This window comes from Protopterus annectens, chromosome 8.part0 (genome assembly GCF_019279795.1).
Source record: "Protopterus annectens isolate FY-2018-M chromosome 8.part0, PAN1.0, whole genome shotgun sequence".
In the NCBI taxonomy this organism is placed as follows: domain Eukaryota; kingdom Metazoa; phylum Chordata; order Ceratodontiformes; family Protopteridae; genus Protopterus; species Protopterus annectens.
Window position 1 is genome coordinate 349848542 of NC_056741.1, and position 23078 is coordinate 349871619.

The 23078-nt window shown below is 40.9% G+C and overlaps 1 protein-coding gene across 1 annotated transcript in view; it reads left to right on the forward strand.

Moving 5' to 3' along the window:
• The window catches only part of ZYX (zyxin), a 1199731-nt gene that overhangs the window by 55031 nt on the left and 1121622 nt on the right, over positions 1–23078 (forward strand). Inside the window, exon 2 of the mRNA XM_044079859.1 lies at positions 3379–3568. The gene's annotated coding sequence lies outside the window, so the exon portion shown is untranslated. The remainder of the gene's footprint in view (positions 1–3378; positions 3569–23078) is intronic.

Genomic DNA, 23078 nt, shown 5'->3' on the forward strand with positions numbered 1-23078 from the left:
AAAAATAAAATGAAAGCAAAAAAAAAAGTGTTTTTGTAGTTTCACGCCTCTTCTGAACTTCTCATGTGGGGAAAAGCTACCCCCCCCCCCCACTTCATGCTACTTATATGAGTTCCAGGACTGTACCACTACAGATAAAAGGGAGCAGACAGCTAAATCTGACTGCTGCCCTAATCTACAGTTTCACAATCTCACAACAGAATACCATCAGTCTCATGACTGGTGAAGAAGAAAATAACTCTTCATTACTGTGCCATTCGGTGAGTGCATCTTGATCAGGAGGACCATGCTAAAAATACTGTTACTGCAGGCGAAATCCTGTTACTACATGCTAAGTCCTATTACTACATGCTAAGACTTACACGATAAGTCCTGTTACTACATGCAAGTTTAGCCTGTTTGCCCTTTAGGTTTATGTTTCTTTAGGCAACAGTGTTACTTATTCTGCATGTTTCCTTTAAACTCCTAATTACAATATTGTAATTTATATTTGTTTTTCCTTATCCCCCAACTCCTGCAAGCTGGTATCTGGAAATGATGTGTTATCAGTACAGTTTTCTTGGTAGAAGTTTTGAATAACTGCACAAAGCCCTCCCTTTTATAATGATAATGTTCTGGGTGACTAACAGATTTTTTTTTACTTATTGTTTACCATTGACCTTTGTACTTTTTTAATCTCTTGTCTTTATTTCATATTCATAGCCTTTGCCAACAGCTGGCACTGCTACAGGAAGCCTGCCACACCATTCAGTCTATTGTTTAGGAAGTGTTAAGCAAACTGATGTGCAGAAGCCATCAAGGTTATAAACATTATTAGCTACTTATTAGACACATGCAGTGCAGAAAAGAGTATGCAGGTAAGAGAATGGGGTTTATACCATGTTACATTACTCCTTACACTTTACACAGCTTATCACAAGTACAAACATACTGTGGCTCCCATAAGAACTGCAGAAATTTTTATTACGATCAAATAACATTTATACATTCCTCTTTAGTAGTCCTGCCTTCCAGAAATAAAGACATTTTTTCAGACAGGCCTATTCATATTCCTTCAAATGGCATCAGCTCCCAAGGCAGTGCAGCCCCAGGACATTCACAAAGTAACTTGTAGGGCTACTTGCATTTTTAGTAATGATCTTATATACTTTTGCCACAATCAAAAAACAGAAATGGACCATTCACAGATGGCAACAGAGTATATGCATTTTTGTTGAAAGCCGCGGGCATTATAATGAGTTAGTTATGCTCTTAGAAGCAACAAACCACTGATGGTGACCTTGGCCTACTGCTGTCATTGTAGGTGGGTCACTTTGGATTGTGGAAAGGAGGTAAACAACAAATATAACTGTATGCAGCACAGCTGAGTAGCCAGTAATACTACTAGTCATGGCGTGGCATTATATTAAATGAAGCAAGAGCAAGTACATCAGAAGTAAGTGCTTTTCACATTCTGGGCCACATAGTGCCAGTCACATTGTAAGGACATACACAGTATTTAAATCCTCTTATGCTTGGTCGTAAAATTCTAAAATAAGTCACACTTCACTGATTTTTTAGCAGTGAGAACAGCAACTAACCCCCCCCACCCCCACCCCAACCCTGAGAAGGCTAGGCCCTGCATACCTTCTAACTTATGTATAGCAACTTAATACATGCATTACAATGCAGAAACATGAAACTCTCCAGTGGAGTGTACCAGACTCTTGCACAATACAAGACCTTGCAATTTCAACAAACCAAAATGAAACTAAATTGAAAAGCTAGTCCCATAAATGCATCAAAGAAGTGTAAGTTTGCTATTCATCATCTTAGGCTTAACAAACAGGTTTTACAGCATGATAGGCTGGATCTCTGATGCAAATTGGCTTTACCCAATTTAACTTTCACTTTTTTAACAAAAGCAAATAAGTACCAATAAAATCTGTGTCTTCATGAAAGACTGCTATCACCCCTCTGTGATATGCCTGTATCCTCTACCAGACCTCCCTTAGCATCCTCTGGGCTTTAACTGACCCATGTCTGAGGGTGGTGAGGGAATCAAGGACCCTGGGGCAGCATGATATTGCCACCATGGAGTGTTTTTATTGTACCTTAACCTTCCCTGTCCCTCTGTGTGCACTTGTTAAGTGTCTGGGAGAAGGCTGTGCAATGGGGATGTGCTGATATATCATCCTGCCTCTGTGGCAAGAATGCCAGCATACCCTGCCTGCTTTCCCTTGGGGCCATGCTTCCTGCCCCGTATTCCCAGCCTCCACCAGGGATCAGTAACAAGATGCTTGTAAGTGCACCCCTCCCCCAGTATGAGCACACCCATCCTTTCCTGCCAATATCTCAGGGGCTAAAGCCTCTAATTGAACCAAGATAGCCTGGACCATAGTCATGGCTTTATTCCTCTGTGCTATAGAGCTGATTAAGGCAGAACAGCTCCTTAATAGAAAATGCTAATGTAGTTATGTTACTTATTTATTTACTTACTTACTTACACTGTGTTGACTAGGTTAAGACACATAGACCAGCAACCTGTTTTAGGGGACACCTGAGGTGGTATTTATACTGAGTACAAGAAAGTTGGCCAGGGCACAAGAGAAATTACCTTTGATACAAGCCATGAGATCTTTTGCACCCCCCTGAACTGCCACCAACTCAGACTGATGGGGTCTGACTTGTAATGTCTTATTGAAAGGACTTCTTACTCAGAAGTGCAACACCCACCTTAAGCTGCACTGTAATGTCAGTACTGAAAAAATTAATCCATGCACCTTGGGTGGGAATAGAAATCACACCCTTTTGTTCTTCCAGCATCAAAGGTGAAGGAGTTACCCCCTGAGTCCTCTTGAGTCACTGACAGTCCTCTTAATGTGCATTACAAAGGTACTTGTCTTGTAGTCTAGAGTATACTTAACTGGAGAAGAACCTCTGTAATCAGATCTATACAGGGCAGCTCACACAGCAATTTAGAATGGCTTATCATACCTCTTGGAATACAGCTAGTTAATTGCTATTATTATTATTTATTTGTTTATTTATGTTTGGTCAAATTAAATACAAATTTTGCTGTTGCCTAAGGAAGATAGAAGCAGTGACAAATGCTGGTTATGCAATAAAGATTCTGCCTTACTGTACTGTTATAAAAGTGGGGAGCTGCAAAAGAAGAATATGTTCTAGGATATAGAAGGCTGAAAGAAGCAATATTTTCCTTTTAACTTCACATCGCTGTAATATGTTCTAATGTATATGTTAAAGAGTATGCTGTACAAGAAATCTATTTATTTCTTTTTTATGAGCAATTAATTAGCAAAGCTCATACCTCACTGTTATTCTCAGCCGCAATACTAACAACCTCTCAAGTTAAAACTGCTTTTGCTCACATTGCAGCTGGAGGAAAGTGTGCCAATTTGCCTTGACAGTGGCCGCCTGGGTTCCCTGGCATCCTGAAACCATGTGATCTAAGGCATGTGCTCCTGCAGTTTCACTGTAGAACAGAGTAATGACTTGTGCAGTGTGCTGAAACTAATGCCGCAGGGAATCTTGTGCTGAGGACACAGCCTGAGACTAAGCAAGCCTAGTGAGTAAACAACAATATAATATTGCAGATGTCTTGTCTTAGAATAACAAAATTTAGATGGAACAATATAAACTGTAAAAATATATTTTTTCAAGTTTTTTTATAACAGCTGATTGTAATCATAACATTTAAACTGTGCATTCTGCACCTCTCATTACAAAAATGTGGTGATTTATTTCAGTGGTGTAAGTAATACTGCGCAAAGGATGCGTTTTGAAGTGATACTTTTACTAATGATACATATTTAATTTATAGCACAATAAAACGATAGTGAAAGAGAGTATAAAACAGTACAGTTATTATCTATTTACCTACACTAGACAAATGTCAAATATTAATGCAGTTGAGTTTTACATTGTGTAAGTTTTAAGATTAAATCTTTTAAAACCTTGTATATCTCGTGGGTTTGGAATTATTGATGCAAATATGAACAAGCAATATTTGACACCTAGAGTCATCAGCAAGAGTTAACTGCAGATGCAGGTGGAGGTGTCATTCGGATGAAATGAGTTAAATACAAAAAGGCAGTTGTGATATGACTCAATGTGGGAAGAGCATCTGTGATGAAAGTGGGAGAAAGATGAATATTTTGTTTTAGTAAAACTAAACACATGGAAAGAAACAAATTACTAATATGAGCAATATAAAGAGCATGTAGCTTCCTGAATTAAAATATTAGTTGCATTTTGACATAGTTCTTACTTTTACTGTCACATTGAACAGCTTAGCCAAATTCTAATTGTTTAATTTAGATTTGTTAATCCCTTTCTATGACATGGGTGGCCATGGTGGTGCAGCGCTTAGCATTGCCACCTCACAGCAAGAGGTTCTTCGGTTTATCCTTAGCTGGGTGCCTTCTGTGCGGAGTCTGCATGTCCTCCTAGCAGTTGTGTGGGTTTCCTCTGTGTGCTCTGGTTTCCTCCCACATCCCAAAGACATGCTGTAGGTGGGTTGGACACTCTAAATTGGCCCTAGGTGTAAGTGTGTGCATGAGTGTGCCTTCTGTGGAAGGTTGGGCACTGGGCTGGCAACTTTACATCGCAAAACTCCACTGTCAATCGTTCTGTGGGCCATTGTTCTGCTGTGGAAACCCCTAACTGTGAAAAGCAAGAAGAAGAATCCCTTTCTATGACATATATCCTGTTTCTAAGAATATGAACTACAGCACTGACAACTGAGCATGCTCAGGAGTATTTTGCGGTATGAGTAAGAAGTGCCTTCCATTTTCTTTCCTTTTTATTCTTTTGTTTTTCACTTAAACTATACATTTTCAAGTTAACTGGCTGAAGGGAAAGCCTGAATAAGAAACAATCACCTGTTTTCATGCATATATATACTGTTTTACGTTATCTATATTTTGTTGTGTCTTGTAATACAGTATTATGCTTCATATTTTTTAATCTTTTTATGTATTTTATATGTGTTGTATCTAAAAAGATAAAAAAACAATAACTAATGAAGACAATAGAACCAATAGCAAATGTATAGCAAAATTATTTATTTTCCTGGTACCTCGGTCTTTCGCCTTCAAGGGATAATGAACTGCAAAACTACAAATCCTTAAATAGTTACATCATAATGAAATCACTTCATCAAGCAATGAAGCAGATATCCTACATAATTTATAACATTAAGAAGAAACATTTAAAAGCAAAGATGAGTGCTACTAAAGACAATTAATTTTCATCACCCCCCCCCCAACAATCCACACACAAACTGTCAACTTTATTCAAAAATTCAACAAAACTTCTAAGACCCCTGGGGGAAAGGATACCATAATTAAAAATAAAAGTAGTCTCAATGTGATTTAATTTTTTATGAAAATCCCCTCCCTCCCCCTACAGGTTTGCCAAAACACTGAAAAACAAGGAAGCCCCATCCCCTAAATGCTCAGAATAAAAGTGCTGGGCAACTGGACTTTCCCTCTTTCCATTTCTAATGTTTGCTAAATGTTCTAAAATATGGGTTTTTACCATCCTTTTTGTTTGCCGTATGTACCAGTTTACCACATCACACCCACAACCCAGAATATAGACAACCCCACAGGATTTGCAATTAAGTTTTTTTGGCCATATACCTACGATCATTAATAAGTGAATCAGAAACATTTTGAATCCTGTTACACACACTACAATTACCACATGGAAATTTACCCACTACCTTGGAAGGAATATCTTTCTGTAGGATATCAACATCATTTGGGGAGTCAGTGTTCACTCCCAACTTGTAGTCATCAGCAAACTTGGTCAGTCAAAGACCATCTGAATTTGCCTTGACATCTGGCTACATCCCAAACAAGAGGGAGCCAAGCACTGAGCTCTGTGGTACTTCACTGGTGACTGGCCTCTTGCTGGATGTGGAGTACCCTACTCTAACAAATTGTCCTATCCATGAGACATTTGGTTGCCCATCTGGTTTATGCCTAATTTTGTGAATTTATCTACAATATCCAAATGGAGTATTCTGTCAAATGTCTTTACCAGGTCAATGCGGTGTTATGTACTGTCTTACCCTTATCCATGGCCTTGGTGACCTTCTTAAATAAATCCACCAGACTGAGCAGGCAGGACCTCTCTTTGACAAAGCTGAACTGGGTTGGGTCTAGAATCTGGAGATTTCCTATGTTGCTGTTAATAAGGTCCATGATTATCCTTTCCATAGCCTTTCATATGATGCTAGTCAGGCTTATGAGTCGGTAGTTTCCTGGGTCAGTTGATGGTCCCCCCTTGTGCAGAGGTATGATTGTTGCTGTCCTCCACTCTACTGTGACAAACCTTGTCTGGAGACTGTGGTTTAAAAGAGATCTAAGTGGGTCTGCTAGGTCATGTTTTAAGCTATTTAATAGGCACCCTGGGATTCCTTCAGGGCCCATTGATGCTGTGTTTCTATTTATTTATTTATTGATTGATTGATTGACATTATGGGAAAATCCTTACTGGGTAGAAACCCATTTTCAGTGGAGGCCAAGGGAGAAAAGCTCCAAATTATTACAAAACATGTTAAGATCAATAATTTTACAATCTTCAAAAATAAAACAAAAAACATCTGCAGTTTATATAATTATAACAAATTAGACATAATATAAATACATTGGTTAAGAATCAGTACAAGCTGTATGACAATCATTTAATATTTAGAGATATTTTAGACAGTTTGTAAAGAAATTAAAGGTAAGTTAGTCTAATACAAACAGGAATTACAATATGATGTAAGGGAAAAACAGGCAAGGTATATTTAGAAAGTCAGGGTAGAGAATATGATAGCAGTAAGGATGTAAGTGAAGAAGGGAGAGTAAGGAAGTATAAGGAATGAAAAGGTACTTGTTCATATTTAGGGATATAGTTTATTCTGGTTTTGAGTAAGAACAGATATAGATTTTAGATAGGAAATTTTTCAGAGTGGTTTTGAAGGATGGGAGGGAGGGTATTGACTTGATGAACAGAGGTAAGGGTTCCAGGTCGTAGCAACCTTGTACGAGTACAGACAATGCCCAGCAGATTTTCTAGGTTTGTAGACAGGCATTTTTGGTCGCTGGATCGGAATGACCAACTAGGAATATAGTCATGTATTTTTTTTTTTTTTTTTTTAGTGCTGGACAGGCAGATGGATGCTGATTAAATTTATAGATCGTAAGAAGCTGTGTATATGTTAGTTGATGAGGCAGTTCTAACCAATTTAGGCTTTTTAGTGCTATACAGTGGTGGGTTCTGAAAGGGGTATTTGCAGCAAATGTAGCAACTTTGTTATAGCATAGTTCAGGTTTTAATTTTTGTGAAGCCTGGAGGTTAGTAAGGATGGGAGCACCATAACAAAGAGTGGGGAGGAGATACGTAGTTTTAGTTGCATCAGTGAGAACGTTTTTGTGTCTGTAAGGAATCTCTAGTTTTTGATGATTTTTTTTTTCTTATGCAATTTTGTATATGCAGGTCGACTGCAAGATTATCATCCACTATCGCTGCTAATAATACGCTATGAGAAGTGACTTCAATGGTTGTATTATCAAGAGAGAGGACTTTAAATTTTGTTTTTCATGAGAAGAATTGGGGAAAAAAGTAGTAGCTTGTCTTTTTTGGGTTGAGCATGGGTTGTGAATTACAAAGCCATGTTTCAGTGGTTGTTAAAGCTTCCTGAGTAATTTTTTGGAGATGTACCATGTTGCCAGATGCGCAAATGAGAGTGGTATCATCTGCTGTGTATTGTATTAGGGTGGCCTGTTGTAGTCAGTTGTGGTGATGTATAGAGGGTGTTAGTGAAAATATTAAAGAGGATGAGACTAAGAGAGCATTGTGGTACACTGTTGGTCACTGGGAGGTAAGGAGAGAGTGAGGAGTGCCATTTTACTGAATGATACCTATTGGACAGGTAGCTTTTGAACCACAGAAAGGTGGGCTGAGTAAGACCTAGTAAGGACATTTGAAGTAGAGGTTTGCTGTGTCAAACTGTGTCAAAGGCTTTAGACAAGTCTAGAAATAAGGAAGAGGCTACTTTGTCATTATCTCTAGCTTTATCGACAGTATCTGTATAGGGTAGAAGGACAGAGCTAGTACTTTGGGAAGGATGGAAGCAGTGTTGTGTAGGGGATAGGTGTTCTTGCAGGGGATAGTCTAGCAATTGTTTTTGAATACATTTTTCAAGTATTTTGGTGAGGGGAGATAAGATTGCTATAGGTCTGAAGTTATTAATGTCTGTTGAATTTCATCCTTTGTGCAGAGGAATAATGTGTGACTTTTTCCAGAGACAGGGAATGTGGGATTCCTGGACTGACCTATTTATAAGGATTGAGACAGGATAGGCAGTGCTATTGGCTGCTATTTTAGGTACTTGCTTGGAAAGTCATCAGCTAAAGAAGAGCATGCTTTAAGTTTGTTCAAGAGTAGTTTTATATAGGATGTGGGCACAAGTTTGAAGTTGAAAGTAGATGTTGTGATATGTGGCTGTTGGGAAGGGTTGAGATTAAATGTTGTTGTTTTGGGTTATATTATAGTTTATGACTATAGTATTGTTTTCCATGATGTCTAATAAAGTAAAACTAGGTTTTAAACAGTGTGATAAGTGCGGGCATAAGATGCCCAACTCAGATGGTCACGCATGGTGTGTTTATTGTTTGGGCGTTCACCACATCAGTGTATCTTGTGATATTTGTTCTAGCTTCAGCAACCATACATTGGCTGAGTGTAAGAACAAGTTGATTCTGAAGGATATGATGAAAACACCCTTCTCAGAGGCTCTTTCTGGGATGGAGGTCTCACCACCTCCTAAGCATAAGGATGTGAAGAAACATAAAGAGAAATGGAGTCACACGGTTCCGACATCTCCATCCTCTTTGGAACCAAGTTGACACCGGGCTTCTCCTGTGCCTTCAGTGCAGACTACTTCGTTACCAGGCTTCATGTCATCTCCCTCAATGCCACCTTTGATTATGATTCCAACCACTGCACCAGCTTCGGCACTAACTCCCTCAGTGCTGACTATGGTTTTGAAACAGGCTCCGACTTCTGTTCTTGCACTTGCACCCTTCCCAGCCACAGTGCTGATGTCTTATACAGCTCCACTGACACTGACACCGTTGGTTCCGAAGGGCGAACAACTTCCCAGAACCAGATATTCTCCCTCTTATGATCCCTTTTTGGGACACCAGTTTAGTCCATTTCTTGACAGACCTGAATCTCCTTCGGCAGCTTCCTTCAGATCCACCAGGAGTCTTTCAGAACAAGATGTAGTGAGTGTTGTGGACCAGCTTTTGGCAGCTAGAGGATTACCCACCCCTGCTATGTCTTCCTTCCCTCTTGGAATGGAAGGTCTCATGGCATATTCACATATATATCCTCCTCCATCCTCCAACCAGGTTTCGGACATTTTGGTACTGATGGCCATCCCAGTGCATTCTGTCTCAGCTCCAACAGCGGAGGCCACCCTGTTGGCACCGATTACTCTTGCTGCAATGGCTCCATTGGAACTGGTGCACTCTCAGAGCAGTGATTGGGCTGTCGGCACCGTGGCTCCTAGTTCGGCGCCTGTTTTTTCGGTGGTGCTGTCTACGGCTCCCCCAGCAGCTACCAGTCCTCTCGGAGCTCCTCACCTGGAGGCATGCTCCTCATGGTGGGACTCTGGTTCCGAGGTTGTCCTTCTCAGTTCCGGACTCCCATCCCTCCTCGGGCGGGCCTGCTTTCCAGGTGATGGAGAGGGTCCTTGCCTCAACAGGCCTGCAGTTGGCACCATTGACATCGACAGCAGAACCCCCCTCTAGCATGCAGCTGTCCCAACCTCCTATTCTGTGATCCCAAGCACGGGAGCTGCAAGACCTTCCCTTGAAGGGAACCCTTTCTCTGGAGTCCTTTTCAGAAGATCCCACTGGGGAGACACCCCGGAAGAAACTGTGCAAGAGGAAGCATCTTGATTCCCCTGAGGAATCCATCACTGAAGACACAGACTGTGATGAGGGAGAAGGGCCCCCATGGTCTCCCCTGGAAGACTTCTCGCTTGGGGACATTCTCGAGATCCTCAAGCAGAGGAGAGACTGGAAATCCTCCAACCCTTCTTCAGAGGAATCGGTGTTCTTGCAGGCCTTGCATGCTTGGCCATCTACTTCCTGGGTGACCCTACCTGCAGATGAGCTTGTTAAACTTATAGTGCAGCATGCCTGGAAGGCCTCAGACAACATAGAACCTGTCCCCAGAGGCCTGATAAAATTTTATCCATCCCTGAAGACCATCCCAATTGGTCCAAGCAGCTGCTAGTTGATTCCATGGTCAGGGCAGTGACCACCGAGAGGGAACTGGCAGAAGATAGTTCATCCCCTGAACAGGGAGACTCGGGCTATGGACAAACTGGGGAAGCAGACCTACGCTTCAGCGACCTTTGCCATTTGGTCACTGAATTATCTGGCACACTTTACTCGCCTCCAAAGAGACCTAATCTCAGAAATCTCTACCTCTTTGGTGGGGGTACTGCCTGAGGAGGTGCATGATACTGTTGCCTCTCAGCTAGCTACCCTGGAATCCATCTCGAACTCCTCAATGCACTTGATCTCTCACACCACCGAGGGGGCAGCTCAAGCAGCAGCATCAGGCATTGTCATGAGGTGGCATGCTTGGATGCATTTGTGTGATTTTGTGGACCCCTTTAAATCTTCTTTTGTCAACGTGCCTGTTGACGAATCTTCCCTTTTTGGTCTCAAAGTAAGAGACACACTATCATGTAGTGAGAAGGATGGAAAGACCTTGTCTGCTGTGGGCATATGTTTTTCCACCCCCCCCCCCAGAGATCCTACTCCAGGAACCAGAGGGGAGGAAAATTGCGGTTCAAGAAGTCCCAATCATCTTTTCGTGACACTCGTGACGAGCAATTCCCCCAGGGCAGAGGGGGCAGCTCATCAGGAAGATGCCCCTTTCTGGGCAGAAGGGGTCCATGCAACCAGGGCACTAGAGATTCCTTCTTCGGCTGACCCTTCCAGCTCTCCTGAACAGGGGCCCAATTGCTTTCCTCTGGAAGCAGTCGGGGGTCAATTTTCCCTGTACCTACAGGCCTGGCAACTCATAACAATGGTTGTGTGGGTGCAGAGAATACTATCCAGAGGCTATTATATTCCATTAGATCTTACTCCCAGAACAGTAAAATGAATCCCCGATGTCCCACCCAATCAGAGGGAGGCTGCAGCCTTAGAAATCGAAAAGCTGCTAAGAAAAAGAGTCATTCAACCAGTCCCACCAGACCAGAGAGGATCTGGGTTTTACTCAAGGTTCTTTTTAGTGCCAAAAAAGACAGGGGATTGAAGACCAATCCTGGATCTCAGCTTACTAAACAAATTCATAAAACCTCAAAAATTCCGGATGGTCATGGTACAGTCCATCCTCCCCTTTCTGGGGAAGGACAACTGGATGTGCTCTATAGACCTCCAGGACATGTATTATTACATAAAGATGGACAAACACTCCTGGAGATTTCTCCATTTCTGGCTGGGAGTCAATCACTATCAGTTCAGGGTACTGCCTTTTGGACACTCAACAGCCCCCAGAAAGTTCACCAAATGTATGGCAGTTGTTGTAGCTCATCTCCGACTACAAGGATTCCAGGTGTTTTCATATTTAGACAATTAGTTCCTTACTGCCACGACCAGGAATCTTCTCATTCTTAGTCTGTCTTACACTCAAGGCCTTGTTCTTTACTTAGGTATCACAATCAATATGGACAAGTCACAAATGTCTCCAAAAAGAGCACTTGAATTCATTGGAGCGATCTTCGACACACCGTCCTGTCAAGCTTCACTTCCTCCTCACAGGCTCTCAAAAATAAGAAGCCAGATTCAAGTCCTCCTTCCACAGACATTTGTACCAGCACGCCTTATACTACAGCTATTAGTATCAATGGCAGCAACCATTACCTTAGTTTCACTGGCAAGGTTGCACATGAGACTAGTACAGTGGCTCCTTTCTTCACAATGGTCAATCTTAACCCACTTGACCACATGATACATCTTACAAACATTTGCAAGAAAGAAATGCTTTGGTGGATGATGCCAGAATCAAATCTTTGGTGTCGACTGTTCTGCCTTTCTCAGCCCAGGGCCACGGTGACCACAGACCCTTCCCTGTTGCGGGGGGGGGGGGGGGGGCATTTCCAGGGAAAGACATTTCCAAGGCATCTGGTCCCCCATGGAGGCCAATTTGCACATAAATGTCCTGGAATTGAGGGCAGATCTCTTAGTGATGCAAGCTTTCCACACATCCCCTCCTTCCGGGACCATTGCAATTCAATCGGACAACATATCAGTCTTCTGGTACATCAACAAACAAGGCAGAACCAGGTCTTACCCTCTATGTTGGGAGGCTATGAGAATTTGGCACTAGGTGATGGCTTCCAACCGCTTTCTCATAACAACACACATTCCCGGGAGTTCCAATCTTATTGCAGACAGTCTGAGCAGGAACATTCTGATGCCTCGCGAGTGGTCTCTCAGTCCTATCATAGTGGATCAGATCTTCTGCCATTGGGGCAGGCCTTGCTACGACCTGTTAGCTTTTCCCCTAAACAACAAATGCCCTGATCCCCCCTCAGGGAGAGTCATCGAGGGATGCTCTGACACATTATTGGCCCCTGGGTCTGCTGTATGCCTTTCCCCCATTTCCTCTCATCCTGAAATTCCTCCAGAAAGCTCAAAGGTTGAGAAGCAGAGTGATCCTCATTGCCCCTTATTGGCCCTTCAAGTCTGGTTCCCTTTCCTATGGCCTCATCTGATTCACAGCCCATGGATCCTGGATCAATCCCAAGGTCTGCTGTCTCATCCTCAGGGACTGATTCACTCCAATCTCCACAGCCCCAAGGTCACAGCTTAGTTTCTGCACTTCTGATGATTGCCAGGCTACCTGATATTTCATCTCCTGTTTGCGAGATTCTTCTGGCTTCTCACAAACCTTCCACCAGGAAAATGTATTCTAGTAAGTGGGCTAGGTTCTCTAGATAGGCCAAAGGACATAACCTAGACCCCTTTTCCATGTCTATTCAGAAGATCCTGCAATACCTGACTACCCAATTACACTCAGGAGCTTCAGCATCGACAATTACTGTGCATTTAGCAGCTATCGCAAATTTTCACAATGGAATTGACAATTCTTCTGTTATTTCACACCGACTGTGCAAAACCTTTATGAAAGGAGTATTACATGTTAAACCTCCTGTCAAGCCTCCTATAGAGCCTTGGGACTTTTGACATTGGTGCTTCAGTCATTAACAAGTTCACCTTTCAAGCCTTCTAACTCATATGATATAAATTTTTTCTCTTGGAAAACGTTACTTTTAGTAGCCCTTACCTCAGCGAGAAGAGTATCTGAGTTGCAGGCATTGAGTGTCAAGAGACCTTACTTGATTTTTCATAGGGAAAGGGTGTCCCTATGTACTGACCCCTCCTTTTTGCCCAAGGTCATGTCTGGGTTTTCCATTAACCAATCTATTGACCTACTGGTTTTCTTCCCTCATCATTCAAATATAGGAGAATACCTTTTGCATACCCTCGATGTTCATAGGCAACTTTATTTCTACTTGGACAAAACTAAAGCTTTCAGAAAAATGGATCAATTGTTTGTGGCCTTTACAGGACCCAGATTGGGTAAGCCTGTCTCCAAAATGACTTTATCTTCTTGGCTCAGAAATGCCATTACTTTCATTTACCATAAGAATAAAGTGTCTTTACCTTCCAGAATAAAGGTTCACATACTAGATCGATGACTACTTCTGTGGCTTTTCATTCCAGAGCCTCTATGGATGATATCTGCGCAGCAACCACTTGGGCAAGACCTCATACCTTTATCACTCATTACAAATTGGATTTGGCCTCCAGGGAGCAAGCATCTTTTGGGTCTATGATGCTCAGGAATGTTCTTCCTTATGGCCACCCAGGACTCAAGTAGCTGGGCCTCTGTCCTAACAGTAGGGAATGAATAAATATTTACAACATCAGATAAAGAAGTTATGTCTTACCATAATGTTCCATCTGTGTTGTAGATCTTTATTCATTCATTACTTCCCACCCTCCTTCCTCTTGCCTGGACTCCTGGTGGACTTTAGGTTTTCCTTATCAGTCAAGGTATTTGCTCAGACAGAGCCTCCTACTGTCTCTCTTATTGCTTCTATACTATAATGGCAGGCAAACTTGATCTGAAGAGACTATGAGAGGGGCATTGTGGGTAGGTCTTAGCTGAGAGTTTTTTTGGCTGGCATGGCTTGGTAGCGGCCGTGTCAGTTCTGAGGATGGAACCAAAGTCCTAACAATAATGAATGAATAAAGATCTACAACACAGCTGGAACATTATGGTAATACATAACTTCTTTTTTAATGGATGTCTAAACTTTTTTAAGGCTGTTGTTTAGTATTATTCTGAAAGCTGTTATTGTATAGTTTTTTGTCTTCATTTGTTTGATTTTTAGTATGATTGTGAAACATTCTGAAGTTTTCAAGATATTGAGGTGTTTTAAATTTTTGCCATTCTTTCGATGCTTTTTCTCTATCCTGCATTAGCATACTACACTTTTTGGATAGCCATGTTGCATTATTTGTTTTTATTCTCTTCCTTCTAGGAGGTGCAAGGCTATTTAGGATATTTAGAAAAGTTGTATTGCATTCATTTACAGCATTGTCTAAGGAGAAGATTTTTAAGAAGTTCTAGTAAATAGATGACAGTGTAGTAATGAACATTTCTGGGTTAAACTTGGAAAGGTCGTGTACTGTTTAATAAATATGCTGTTTAAGTGGATGTGTGAGATGTCTGGTCCTATTGACTGGGAGATGATGCCTGAGAGATTCTGACATTGTACCTGCTGTGGAGTATTTTATAGTGTCTGATACTAGGATCCAATCTAATAGGGAATTTGAGGTCTTGCTATAATGTGTGGGGCTATTATTTAGTTGTGTGAAACCATATAAGTTCATACGAGATGTAGGGAAGTTAGAGTTTATGTCCAACCAACTGACATTCACATCACCTAGTAGTAGTTTTTTTCTTGTGGAAATGTTATGGATATCCAATGTAGGATATCTTCCAGTATAGGTGTATTGTCACCAGGAAGGATGTAAAGGACAGTCATACGTATTTGTTTATAATTGTTTATTTTGAGGAAAGCAATAAGAAGTTCTGCTGAACTGAATTTTGATATTGGTTTGCTGTTAGGGGAAATGTGGTAGGTGTTGGGAAATATTAGAGTAGTACCACCACCTTTGCTCTTTATATCAAACACTATTCCCTTATTGTCTGGCAGCTGTCCTCTCTGTATCTCACAAGTATTATTCTTCATACTTTTCCTTGCAACAGCTACTCCTGCTCCTAAGTTTAGACAGATGGAATATACTTTATATTAGTATAATGCTATATCACACTGAATGTTTTTTGATTGTATCAGTTTAAGGTGTTCATTTTGTAACTGCTTAATGCACCCTCTCTCAAACTACTTTAGTTTATGTATAGCTAATGAATTATCATCTGATTTTTATGCTATGTTAAATGTATAGTTTTGTGCTTCTGTACCTGTGTAATTGTACTTTATCAATGTGTGTTATATGTTCATAGGTTTGTAGGTGTGTACTACTCTAATGCCCTGGGGCCTTTACAAGCCTAGCCATAGGATTACCCTGGCATCGTGCCACCCGACCTTAGTTCCCAGTGCCTCTATTGAGTAGAGCCACTGGAGTTATCCCGGGGGTGAATTTTCTATTTCCCATCAACTCATCAAGATTTCACTTAAAGAAGGTCAGCGAGGCACTCTGCTTGACATGTATGGGAAGTCTATTCCATAGCATGGGAAGTCTCTGGGTTATGAACCTGTCCCTCCAGTACGTTCCGTTGATTGTGGTAATGAGGTTGAGGTGTCTGGAGTGTGTGGTGCAGAGGGATTGGGATTTCTTTAGATGTAGCATTTCTAACAGAACTGGGTCAGACATTTCAATGTAAGTCAAGCAGAGATCGCCTCTAAGATGGCGATATGAGACAGAGATAGTTAGACTTTTTTGAGTCTGTCCATATAGGACAAGTGTTTAAGATATAGGATCTGCTTTGTGAGGTACTTTTGCGGCCTCTCCAGTTGTTGCAGGTGTCTAGTGAGGTACATGCCAAATGGGGTATTGTACTCAATGATTGGCCTAATGTGGGAAGAGTGGAGGGAGACAATGACCTCTTTCTTCCTGGATGCAAAACCCTTAGTAATGAGATGTACCACATAGAAGGACTTTCTGACCACAGTGACAATGTGGTGGTCAAAAGAGAGGTTGCTGTCAACCTGTGTTCCCAGATCTCTTATAACACCTTCTGTGTTCAGTGGACTACCATCGATGTGGTAATTCATGGGAACCGAGTTTTTCCCAAAAGGGATGACAACACATTTTTTGGCATTGAGCTTAAGGCCATGGTTCTAACACCAGTCTTTGGTCTCAGTGAGGCCATTCTGTAGGATGTCAGCATCACTTGGGGAGTTAATAATAGCTCCCGACTTGCAATCGTCTGTGGACTTTGTCAGCCAGAATCCCTTCGTGTTGGCCTGGACTTCAGAGAAGTTGATACCAAACAGGAGAGGACCCAGGACCAAACCCTGTGGGACTCCACTCGTGTGTAGTCGGCAGTCTGACTTGGAGTCAGCTACTTTCACACTGTGGGTTTTTATCTGTGAGCTAGTTTGCAACCCGTCTAGTGATACAGGGGTCGATGCCTAGCTTAGTGAGCTTTTCTATGATTCCTGAGTAGGGAATGGTATCAGAGGCCTTGGCCAGATCCAGGTAGGCTGTATGAACCAACTTGCCTTCATCCGCAGCTCTGATCACTGTCAAAAAGTCAAAAGGAAGATTGTTAATGTCAATAGAAGAGAGGAGTGGTGTCAGAATAGATCCCTGAGGGACACGTATCCACATAGAGATGGATCATACCTCTCAACCTCTTAGCACAAGAAATCTGAACAAAGCCTAAATTAATGGGGAGACAAAGGTCCAAAAATAGGGACAGATTTTAAATATTGCTTTTACAACAATAGAAAGTTGTTAGAATTACAGGATTTGTGTTAACATGCATTTTCTGTGGGATACAAAGTCTGAAACTCAAATCTATGTCATTGTTTAGTGATTTCTATCCTCAGTGATTTGACAAAAAAACAAACATTTTATGAGGAACAGATCAAAAGTATGAGATAAAAAGCTGGACATTCTGCAAAAATCTGGACAGTTGAGAGGTATATGATGGATAATATGGTAGATGAATGGAAATTAACTGAGAACTTATTTTTGGAATGATAGTGTGTCGTAACTAATGCCTATTTCACCGAGATGGTGTAGGAGAAATGAGTGATCAACAAGATCAAAGGCCTTGGTGAAGTGAATAAAACTTGCTACAGTAATTAGACCTTTGCTAATTCCAAGAAGCCTGTTGTCTCTGAGTGTTTAGATAGCTCTGGATGTACTGTGACTTGACAAAAAAATGCTGTTTTTCAGAGAGAAGGTGGTCTTGGTTGATGTATAGAGTGAGTTTCATATAAAGTAATTTTTTCCAGAATCTTTCCTAAGGTAGGGAAAAAAGAAATGGGCTGAAAATTTGATGGATTAGAGGACTTGGGTTTCTTAGGGAGAGGTTTTACCATGACATTCTTCCAGATACAATTTTATTCCAGATAAATGATTGTACAGCCCTGTGTATTATCAGCATACATCATGTTGCCTTTGTAACTCCGCTGTTATATCCATTCATCTTTTCAGCTTCCACTATGACTGATTAAGTTACAACTCAGTGGCGAACCAGCTCTGTGATTTCCATAGATCAGGCACTCATCCCAATGGTTAAAATAAAATGTAGGTATTTGTTGGATGGGGGAAAGACTCTTGCTTCCCCTATGTGGAGAGCAAGCCCCCCACCTCCCCCGTCCACACACACATCAACCTGTGACACACAAAGAAAAAGGAAATAATTCAAAATGGCGGAATCACTGATGATATACACTTAGAAACCACTCTGGCAATGATTTCCTATAGAAAACAAAAAAAAAAAGTTCTACATTTGTGAGGTTGAATTAGAAAAGCTAAAACTTTATATAGCTTGCATTAATTAAAGTGCAAAGTAGCTGCCTAAACATTCTCTTCAAGAGTGATTAGTGAGATGGTGGTTGATAAACCATCATACTTAAGTGTGTGTGGGGGAGGGGAGGGTGTTTGTAATTGTTCTGTCTCATTGTGCACAATACACATTGACATTAATTTGAGTCATGGGCATGCCCTGATATACACATGTGCTACAAACATCTGCCATGAACCAGTAGTAAACTGTCCTTCTTCTAACTGTGGCTTCTTTTCTGCACTGTGGTGGCCAGATAGCACACATATCAATGAGAACCCCCTCTAAGATGGAGATACGAGATGATCTTAGTTGATAGATAAACTTGATTTAGAAATTGCTAGTCAGTTCTTGATGGGAAACAAATGCCATATCTCTGTGCTAGTAAGCTAGTAACACAAAAGGAATAGCAAACACAAGTGAAATATTAAAAAGTAGATGACATATGTTTGGTTAGTAGGTTAAAATGTATATTTTAACTCTAGAAGGTCTAGCATATAATGGGCTTTTTTAAAATAACAAACATTCATAAACTAGATGACACAGGCCTGCTGCCTATCTATTAATTATATGTGGTGTCCAGTTGTTATTTTGCTGATTTTGTGTATCTACATGTCTCAGTAAAACATGAATAAGCTAATAACATTTACATATTTCATTATATTTACATGACAGTTATTGTGTGTCACAAGGCTGCTTTAAATATATGACAAGGTTTATAAGAAATGGATGGACAGATACAGGCATTTTCAGGTTAGAAAAAAAAATGGTGGTTTGCTGAAACAGTATTCACTGAATCTCTTTTCGGTAAACCCAACTAAAGAAAAAACACCTTTTTCACTAAAGAATGTTTTCTGTTTTCTCTAAATGTAAGAAATTTGTATTGTTGAGAATCAAAAGTGAGTTAAAGCAGGTTTCCAGTGCGCGTGCGCGCGCGTGTGTGTGTGTGTGTGTGTGTGTGTGTGTGTGTGTGTGTGTGTGTGTGTGTATATACGTCTGCATGAGTGCATGTGTGTGTGTGTTTGTTGTTTGTTCATGTGTTAGCCTTTGAGACATTGTACAATAGCGACGCATCTGTGCCAGAGCTCCAAAACTGCAGCAAAAAAAGAAATGTCATTTTCCCTCAGAAGAAATTGAAAGTTCATTATATTATGCACGTCTGTAGGGAATATTCCCACTTCTCCACAGAAGAGTCTGTGTTTGTGTATTGTTAAAAGTAGTCTTTATCCCCCTTACCCACCCAACATCTTTGCTTTGCCTCAGATTTCACACTCCTGTCTTTTTTCCCCATACACCCCTTACGTTCATTATTAGATAACTAAGGATGTGTCTCTTCATTGTGTCTACCTTGCAGCATAGTTTAACCAAGGCCCTCAGAAGCAAAGATCCCTATGGGGAACTGCAGACAAGGCCATTGGTGGCGGCTAGCAAGTTTCCTGGCAAGGAGACTGACATGCAGCAACATCAACAGAGTTTGTACATGCATCTACCCACTGAGTACTGGACATTATGCTGTTCCACCCACTGAGTACTGGACATTATGCTACTCCCATAGTGAGTTAACCTTTGAGATTCCTGGTCTCCACCATTTGTCACATAGGTAACAACCCACCTCTAGCCATGCCCTGGAATAGAAGAGTGAATAGCAAGGGATTTGAGGTTTGGGGCATTTTGAACTGATTCCTCAAACTTGAAAGCAGTGGAGAGTTAATGTTTAATGGCAACCTTGAGAATCTACAAGGTCATGAACTTCACTGGGATTTGTATTTAACAGTTAAAAAAAATGGTTTGAGAAAAAAACATTTTACTGTTTCTGGTCTTTCATATTCAGAAGAGGACTGTTTAGATAGTTTGAGAATGAGAGGTTTGTGAGGAAGGTGAGAAAAATGATGATTAAAGGATTGAAGGAAGGTAAAAGGCAGGTACATTATTATCTGTTCAAAACAATCATTCTGACCATCTACCCAATGTATGCTAGTTGGGTCACAGGAATGTTTTTACCAAGATCTTCTGAAGAAACAGCTTCATCTTAGAGCTCAGTGTGTTAATCAGATTGGTGCAGGTTAACACAATAATGAAAACATTTTTATAAATCAGAAAACTGGATATGTTATTTCTGTAGGACATTTGACAGAGGGGTATGGAGGAACATGAGGCTGTACTTAGTCGGTGGCGAGGGAATGCACATATAATGTGGTCTATGGCAGTGTAGTAGGGTTTGTAGGTGAGCATTCTGGTGCATTTCAAAGTGCAATTCTTTGGGGAATACTGTTATATGGTTAGACAGAGCTTTGCTGGTATATATTTTGTATCATTGTTTTTGGTATAGTGTAGAGTAGCTTTATTTAAAAGCTTTACACCATTCTTAAGAGAAATCATTGTGTGCTGTGGAAAGGGATTCAGTTTGTTCTCTATAAGAGGACAAAGAAGGTATGGCAATGGCAGAGTGTGGATCATATGTGGTAGGTCTATGTGATGATCTGTCCAGGGCAGATATTAGTTACTACTTCTGAGATAGGGATTCCTGTGTGCTGTAGGATTTGGATTTTAATTGTTTTCTACAAAACAGAGAGGGCACAGGGAAACAAATAAAATATGCCATATGCAATGTCCCAGGCAGGACAGTTACAAAACTTATTTCTTAAGCTGGTAGAGCACATAGGGTAGCATTTGTCAGTAGCTGTATTACATTTTTATCTCTCCAGATGCTATGTCATAGGCAGCTGACCATAAGAATTCTTCCTTGCCTTACATTTATGTATGGGGTGTCACAGAAGGAAATACTGCCAGTCCAGCTATTTGGAATTTTGTAAATAATTCTAAGTCATTTGTGAATATTGATATGATTCATACAAAAGTGTGGGTAAAGGTGTAAAGTACTGAGCTAAAATTTAACCATAGCATGCCGTGCTGGCTTAGAGCAAAATGCATATAAACTATTGTAACTGTGTAAATGTATATGTTTTAACAGTAAAAATTAGAACATAGAGGGTTAACTTGCAAAACTTCAAGAAAATAAGTTGAAATTAAATTATTTTACAATTGTGCTATAAAAGTTATCTCTCAGTTTCAGTTCAGTAGCAGACACAATGTCTAGAGCTAGAAGTTTTTGTATTGTCTTGGAAGATAATTAAACACTAGGTTTGAGATGCAGAAGTGTTTTATTGTTTTAAGACTTCCAGGGTCTTCAAACATCTGAGAGATATGTATTTTGCACACAGAGATATTAAATTCTGTTAGTTTCTGACAAAGGGGGTTTAGCTTGGAAACTAAAAGTCAGGTGACAAAAAGTGATGTCATCCAAGGTAACCCAGCATTAATATTTGATATTAATTTAAGAACTCTGTCAGAGAGTGACTGAATTTTGTATTTTGTCTTTGATCCGGAAACATCCACTCATCACCACCTTCTGCACTTCTGCCTGTGTGTTGTTCTGGAAGTAAGTTTTGAGGGCATAGTAACTGTTTTAGATTCAGATAAGAATATAGTAAAGTATAGCTTAGATGTTTTTTTTCTTTATTTGAGACTGTCCTGCAATGTTGTTTTAAATATTTCCTGTGATTTTGAACTCTGAAGTCACTGTGAATACATATTTAGTATTGTCTTGTTTTCTTATTATTTATTATTAAATATATTTAAACTTGTCTTTGTGGCTGATATTTGTGAGACATATTTAAGCTCTGAGAGTACTTTCATATCTATATGGTAACGCTGTACAGGCCACTCCTAAATAGCCTTGCTCTTGGTCAGACTACCATTGGATAATAGTAACATTACACAGTAGGATTGGACACCCTTTGTTAAGGGCCTTAAGTAGCCGATAAAGAGTTGGCTGGTGGCAGTCAGAACTACCTTATAGATTGGGCAGAAGGGGGCATAGCTAATAAACCTGTGCCAGCGTTCCCCAAGTGTGTGTGTGTGTGTGTGTGTGTGTGTGTGTGTGTGTGTGTGTGTGTGTGTGTGTGTGTGCATCTGTGTGTGTGTCAGCTACTTGGGCAGGGACACGAATCAATGGCTGGTCAGAGAAGGTACTGGAGTTCGTAGGTAGGCCACTCAGCTTTGTTAAGGGCATTAAGCAGCTGATAAAGAGTTGACTGGTGGCAGTTAGAACTACCTTATAGTTTGGGCAGAAGGGGCCATAAGTAATAAACCTGTGCCAGCCTTCCCCAGGTGTGTGTGTTTGTGTTTGTATATAAATGAAATCTCAAAGTGTGTGTGTGTGTGTGTGTGTGTGTGTGTGTGTGTGTGTGTGTGTGTGTGTGTGTGTGTGTGTGTGTGTGAACTACTTTGGCAGGGACATAAAGCAGTGGTTGGTCAGAGAGGGTACTGGAGATCTTGGTTTGTCCACTCAGCTGAGATTTGAACCCTATAGCTGTGTCAGTGGGGAGACTTATTGGGGATGTGGAGAAAGAAGGCAAAACCAGTCCCACACTGACTGTGATCTCTGTGTGCTCTTAAGGGAAATTGCCCTTTACTGTGTGTGTACTTGTCATCCTCCCAATGTGTACATTCCCCACTGTTGCCACTGGTGAGGATTGAGGATCTGTGATTACTGGGCCAGTGCAAGAATATCAAATGGGGTATAGCCAGTTGGAGATTGTGGGGTTTGTTCCCACTTGTTCAAAAGTTTGGGAGAATGACTGCTTCAGTCACGAAGTTGATTATGCCTCACAGCGATATTTCTGCTTGCACTGATATGTGGTTCTAAAGCTGAAGGGTTTGTGATTGTATTAAAAGGGAAACAGGTACAAAAGTAAAAAGAAGGTGGATTTGTATTGTAGGGGTGAGACCAGGGTGCAGGCAAAAGACAATTCATAGGAAAGGGAGTCAGAGATTAGAGACATGATGTAGTAATCTGACCATTTCTGGCTGTCAGACTGCACTGATGGTCAATTGATGAGGGTAGTGTGCATGGAGGATGTTTGCAGACAGATAAG